General features: G+C 30.6%; 1 pseudogene across 1 annotated transcript; it reads right to left on the reverse strand.

Annotated features, from left to right (window-relative positions):
• Positions 1 to 2,848: 2,848 nt before the first annotated feature.
• LOC143578769 (homeobox-leucine zipper protein HAT4-like) lies at positions 2,849 to 5,133 on the reverse strand (annotated as a pseudogene). Its single transcript, XR_013143329.1, has 4 exons — positions 4,697 to 5,133; positions 3,867 to 4,183; positions 3,638 to 3,717; positions 2,849 to 3,546 (listed from the first exon to the last, which is right to left on the reverse strand). The product of XR_013143329.1 is annotated as a homeobox-leucine zipper protein HAT4-like (transcript).
• Positions 5,134 to 7,458: the final 2,325 nt, after the last annotated feature.

Raw genomic sequence — 7,458 nt, forward strand, 5'->3', positions numbered from 1 at the left:
AAAAATATCAAAATCAAATCTTTTAAATCATATTACTTTTAACTAGTATTAGCTTAATATGTTTCTTTTTTAATATTTCATTCTCAATATCTATAAATGACTAATTTGAAAATATATTTTTTAACTAACTAAGATTACTTATGAGCATGGGATAACCCGATCATCTCAATTACTCGAGCACTGAACCTTAGGGTTCTAGGCTGGCGCGTTCCCAAGAAAAAGCTTGTACATTAGCTCGCACCATCAGTCAAATTTTTTTTTTACCATATTATTTACGTTAAACTGGAGTATCTTAACTTAACTTTCAAAGTCCCAACTAGTAATTTTACGCCTTTCCTTTTACATTATATAATTCTTAATTTCAGATAAATGAACACAAGTATTTAAAATATTCGTAGTTTGTAGGGGATGAAAAAAAAAGTCCTAATACACATAGTCAAAAGAGTAACCACTATGACTTAATAAAACCAAGAACCAACTCACATCATCATGAACTAGAAAACCATTCTCAAGATTTTCAAATCTCTCTGACTGAAAAATCTATCAATTAATTTCATTACAATTATACGAGAAGACTAATAATCATATGTTGACTCATAAATAGTAAAACTATCTATAATGTTTTTTTTCTTATTTTCAAGATATTTCCTATAAAATTTTTACATTGGGTTTATATAAGTAATTGTTTTCTGTTGACAAGTTTTTCTCTTCATAAGTTAATAATTATATTCAATGGTGTTACTTTTATGCGGTTTTACCATAAGTTGTACTCCTATGAATATTTTTGTGATGGTACCATCTGAATTTTTTCTTGTATAGTAATTTCTTTTTGGAAATTAGATATACAAAGTTTCAATTTTCACATGACTTTCCTAATTGTTATGGTGTTAATTGCATGACCATATAGATTTTCAAAGTCAATAAACCATGTATAGATGTTGTACATTCTAAGTCAAGAGGGTTTGTTAGAAAATGATTTAAGTAAGTTATGTGTAGATTTTCAAAATCGAATCATTAGATTTGACTTCAAAGTATGAAGATAGAAAAACTTTTAACAATAGTTTTTTTTTTATGCTAAAACACTGAGTAGTTTAGATTAATGTAAAGATAGTGTTTGATTGTTTGAATGACCATTGTGAACATAACATGACAATTGACAAAGACCATGGTATTAGATATTCAATATTTTTTAAGAGATAAGCACCTTTTGCATTTTGCATTATGCATTATGTGAACGGGTGGATGCACTTTGCAACCCTAATTCTAAAAGCAAACATACTCCTGACGTTAATATTCTATCCCCACTTTGAGTACAGATAAAAATAATAATTAATCGATGTACAGAAATGGTTAAACAAAATATTCTTGTCATTTATTTATGCTTTAACTTAATATGAATATTTTTTAAGTTATCCTTAATAAAAAGTTTGATTTTATATCATTTTGAAATGGGTAGAGGATAACATCATATACCATTTTGATTGTGAAAATTAATCTTAAAGTCAATAAACTTGTTACCAAATCAACCTTCACTTCTGGTTTATATTGCCAAAATGCCTAACACCAACTAACATTATGCCTCTCAATAATAAAGTTAAAAGCAACTTCAACCTCCTTAATTCCCAAAAAAATCATTTTGTTTGCCTTTAAATAACAAATCTTGTTCGAATAAAAATAAAAGAAGTTTTAATTTCTAAAGAATTGTATATGAATGTTTAATCTTAAGACAATTGACATGATGTATAATTGTATATTATTTAAGAATGAACACAATTTTAGATATTAGTTTTTGTCATGATAAATTATATCATCACCTTATATTGTTGTTATGTCACACGTTATCGTACATCATATTTCACCTAAGGATTTTTTTTTTCTTTCAAACAATTGTGGTTAATTACTTTTGCCGTGGGGGGGGGGGGGGTAGTCACATAATAGTATCCAGGTTTTTAAAACGTTCCAATTAAGTCACTCGTAGCATTTTTTTAATCAAATTGGGTCACTAAACCTTCAAATCGAGCCATCATCATAATTTTTGTGTCGAGAATGAAATGGAGGAGAAAATGTAGGGGTCAAGATTTCCTATCTACATAATTACTAAAATATAAAAAATGTTAATTATATTAAAAATAAAAAGATATATAAAATCCACGCCATCAATCCACATCAACATAAAAAAGTAGTTTTAACTGAAACAAAAAAGAAAAATGTTAAAAAACATATTAAAACCTATAATTTAAATAAGACATGAAAGCTGCATGACTTAATTTGAAGACTTTAAACTTCAGTGTCCTAATTGATTTACTCTTAAAGCTTGGTTAATGCAAAGTTACCACTTTGAAATTTTATGAAGTTACAAGTTTATATAAATTTTAATAAAATTCTTAATGTTTTTAAATAAATGCAAACCTTTTACAAGGGTGTATATAGATATCCTTATTTTCAATTTTATCTACTTTTGGCCATAATTTCATATTGTCTTTATAACATTAACTCATACACTCTCTACTTTACACATAAAAATTTATCTATGTTTTTACATCTACTGAATTTGGACTTTCACCCTTAGAAAATATAGTCTTATCTAACTCGTTAGTGTCATTAAGCCAGACTAAATACCTAAGTTTCATTTATCTATTTTTCTTTTTTTTTTCATTTAGCATATTTATTTTTTATTCGCTTTTAATGATTAGGAGTTTTTAAAACCAACTAAGACTCAAATATTTTTTATTAAATTATTGATATTCAAGAGAATATCTGAATGACTTTGAAGCATGTGACAACAGCGCAGCTATAATCATTTACAATGATATTCATTTTATTTTTTAAATACATTTCAAATAGAAATAAAGTTCAATTTTCTTATTAAATTAAGACTGGGAGTCTGGAATGTGATAATAGAGAAATTAACAAATATTTAATTAGTAAGGGGAATTTACAACCCTAATAACACGTCTCTTCCTCCCCTTTCAAACAATGAGCATTGTCTGTTTCTTCTCTTAAAAATCTGGAAAGAAGAATAATATTATAAAAGTATAAACACTAAAAAAAGTAAAATTTTACAAAACTATCCTTAAAAGTAAATATAAAATAAACCCCACATTCAAATTGGTCAATTAGACCAAATCTATAGATCCTAATCAACCAACAACTCCAATCATTTCATATCATACGCCTTTTTTTCGATAAGCTAAAATGACTAAAATATCCTTCTGACCAATCATGCTCGAGGATGAAAGACTTGATTGGTAGGTGCTGGCCAGGGGTTGAACGGTAATGCCCGGTGTTGGTTTTGGTTCGTAGTTGTAAAGTGGGCTCGGTTATGTTGGTGGTTGACCGGCTTCTCTGGTGGTGGGACCGCCACGCGCTCACACGAGGGGCACATGGTGAGGGTGGTCGGAGGGGCCATTTGCATAGAATTGTGGTGAAAGTTTTAAAGCCCTTAGTTCTTGTAATTCCTTTTGTAACCTTCTATTTTCTTCTGTTAAATTTTCACAACATCTTTTCAAAAATTCACAATCCACCTCTGTTTGCTTCAATTTAGTCCTACAAACACCACAAAATATTCAAGTTTAGTAATTTAATTCATTTCCAAAAATACCGAAAATACCCTTATAAAAAGATTAATGTTACTAACCTTGCCCTCCGGTTCTGGAACCATACTTCCACCTGACGTGGTCTTAACCCGAGTTTCTTAGCCAAAGCCAGCTTTTGCTTCTGTCATAAATTAATAACCAATAACTTATTAGATATTTACCTTTATATTATTCTTTATATTTACTTTATATTATTTTTCTGTCTAGTTTCTTACTGGTCGGGTTTTTATTTAATAAAATATAACTGTACAAGCTTTTAAGCACGCTTACAGGATTAAGAGTGTTATGCTCTTTGAAGCTCTCTTCGAGCACCGCGGACTGGTCTTTCGACAACCGAAGCTTCTTTCGGGAATTATCGCCGTCTTCGTCGTCGCTAATTCCTCGAGAAGAAGCTCGTTCGACGTCGTTTTCATTAACGACGACGTCTCTTTCGCTTCTCTTTCCACTTATGCTCGAGATAGTGCTGTTCGGTGATGAGACACCGGCCTCCTCCTCCGCTTCGGCCGCCGTTGGCGGCATCCGGTTCACATCGATTCCTTTCAGAAACGTCCTCGTTTCGACTTTAAACGCCTCAACGTTGTTCCGATCTGCATGTAGTTGGTCTAATTAGTATCCGTTTTTAGATCTGGGAAAACCGATCTGAAACCGAAAAACCAGACATAAACAAAACCCGATTGTTTTGGTTTTGTATGTAGTAATATTGAACTTAGCTAAATTTAAGTATTTTCTTTTTTATTTTTCGTTTTAAGTAACTTATAAAAATTTAATAAATATGTAACTCAAATACTTACCCAGATTTATAATAATTAAAAATTAATTAGTTATTAGATAATAAAATGATTTAAGCCCAAATTTACTATTTTGGATAAAAAAAATTCGGTTAAAAATTTTCAAGCTCAAATGACAAAGCGGAAAAACCAAAACGAATGATTTTCAATATTCAAAAACCGAAGTTCTGGTTTTTTTCGTTCAGTTTTAGCCCAAAACGACCCAAACGAAACCGTGCACACCCCTAGATCTAACTAAATAACCGATCAATTTAAGAATTATCATAGATCTATTCCATTCAAATTATTAAAAATTTGTAACAATATAATCACCTGATGTATTCGGGTACGAATCGGACCAATTCGTCGTCCGATGGTGAAGATTAAACGCCGCGGACGACGACGAATCCAATCCGGGCATCAAATTCATCCTAATTGTTGACAGATTCATCCCGGCCGCAGCCGAAAAGTTCAAGCTAAGGCTCAAGCCCAAATCTTCATTGTTAGCCATCATTAGCACAAGTAGATATATTTTTTTCTTCTATGTTTAACTTATAAACTTGATATGCAGATCAAGAGAGAGAGATTGAGAGTGTTTGACAATAATAAGATGGAAGCTAATGAGTGGGTTGTTTATATAGAAAGAATAGAGAATGATGAACGGCTTGATTGAGCCGTGTAAGCCGAGCTGTGAGCTGAGTGTGTGTATGAGAGATTTAAGAGTTGTGGAGACAAGGACTTTTTGAGACCATATGTGCATGCAACCAACTGCTTTTTATTGTTTGACTGTTGACTCTTTTGTTAAATAATAGTGTAAAATAATTACTTTTTATCTTTTTTTTTCTTTAATGTGTAAACAGTTTTATTAAATAATAAATAGTGTAAAATAATTACTTTCAATACTTTGAAGCCAGCGTGTGTACTTTTTTTTGGTTATAAAGTGAAACCAAATTTGACTATATACATTGTTTAAAACATTTTATGATTATTATTTATAAATATAAAGTAGTTATTGTCGATTATCCTAAGCTCAATTGGTTAATACTAGTTGGGCTAAGTGTGAGAATAAGAATATACTTGGTTTGAATCATGTCCGTGGCAAGAAATATGCGGAACTCTTGTGGGTTCGATTCCAACAAAACAAAATACCATTTTTCTAGGTTTCGAACTCTCAAGTAAGGTGTGTTGTGTGTGCGTGACAAGCCTTACGAGGTCGTTAACAACTAGTTGTGCTAAAATCATTCAAAAAATTTATGTGTTGAGATGAAATGTAATTTAAGAAGGTAACTTCCATGTTTAAATAGTTGTATTTTATTTACGGTTTTACAACCACTTGTATTAAATAACTATGTTTTGTACACCTAAATCACTTTAATTATAGATTTAATGGCTATGTTTAGCGTTATTCATATAAGGGTCGTTTGGTTTACAAAATGTTAAAGAATGAATTACAATTTTAGAGGGAATTGGAATATGAGAGAAATGGAATTAAGTTTAATGAAAAGTTATGTTGTATTCGGTTAGTAATAAAATCATTAAAGGAATTGAAATGCGTAGAAATTAAGTAGACAAAAACTACCCCTTATTGAAAAATAATATGAATCTTCTTATTGTCACCACAAATTCCAATCAATTGAAAAACTGTGTGCTAAAACTGGTTTAGGGTTCTGTTCTTTGCCATTATGAATATAATTCCCCACATGATGGTTCCAATTGATTATTTCACACATAATTCATAAAGTAATCAAAAGGAATTGATTTACATCATAAATGGGTTATTTAGACGTTAGGTTGAAAATCAAGTGAAAATGATTTCACGTTTTATAAAAGTAAATAAATAACCATTTGAACATGAGTTAATACTGATAACATTTGATAACGATACGGGTATTCATAATCCCAAGTTCCATTTCAGTTGTGAAATCATGTTCCGTATCGGGTTACTAACCATCGAACATCTGATGAGTAATAACCTATTGGGTATCGGGTATGCTCATGAGCCTATCTAAATTACTTGTTACAAACAACAAAAATAATATAATAACAATATTTACAGATATGTTTCTGGTGATTGATCAATTATCTTTATGAAACTAATTTCATAACCGTCCTATATCTTTCGAGTTTCATATGTGTTATTTCTTTCTTGTTGCAATCCTAAAAGTTAGGGTGTTCATTGTTTGTTTCAACAGGTCTTGATGAAAATTTGACACCGAATCACTTGCCTACAATTTTGAAATTCGACAAACCAAACTGTTTTTTTAATTCAAATTCTAAAATTGGGGTTTTTATAACGATAAAGTGATCTATAATTTTAATACATAACTAGGCGGCAACCCGTCGCGTTGCGTCGGGGGCACGAATTCGGTTGTTATTAGTTAGCTTCGTCTTGTTACAAGCATTAAACACAAAACACAAATTAGTAAACACCCAAAATAGAAGTGACTCTTATGACATATAATAAAAAACATATTTAAAACACATGGTCGTTGCAGTGGCGAGTCCTCGTGAATTTCTTCAGTATTGGATATATTTGTTCCGGTTCAGAACTAAACCCAAAAAATAGTTACGTCAAAATAACATATTTAAAACAAAGACATGGGTGTTACGACGAGTCGACGCAAATTCTATTGGTATCTATTAGTTTCATTACGGGTTTGAGAACCAAACCTAAAAAATAATTTTTTTAGACTATCATATATATTTAAACAAAAAAAAAAGATACAAAACATACATGAAAAAAAAACTAATAAAAAACCTATCACATCATACACTGAGGGATAACTAACAAAAAAATCAAGTTGTTACCATAGAGACTTGAACACGGGCAAACTTGATCAAGAGAGTTGAAAAAGTTAACTAGAGCGATTGAAACAAATAGATAGATTGAGTTATTATTAAATTTATATAAAAGGCTAAAATAATAGCCTTAAAAACCTTTTTGCCACAAAACGTTGCTTTTATCTATATATATATATATATATATAACACAACCCAAATAGGTCTCAGTCGCTGGTATCTGAGCAATTCTTCCTGTTGCTTTTACAGAACTCCCTTCTTGTATCAGCAAACCATCACCCATTAAAACAACACCA

This window comes from Bidens hawaiensis, unplaced genomic scaffold (genome assembly GCF_021521415.1).
Source record: "Bidens hawaiensis isolate Kalapana, Puna unplaced genomic scaffold, B.hawaiensis_p1.1 tig00029334_1, whole genome shotgun sequence".
NCBI lineage: Eukaryota > Viridiplantae > Streptophyta > Magnoliopsida > Asterales > Asteraceae > Bidens > Bidens hawaiensis.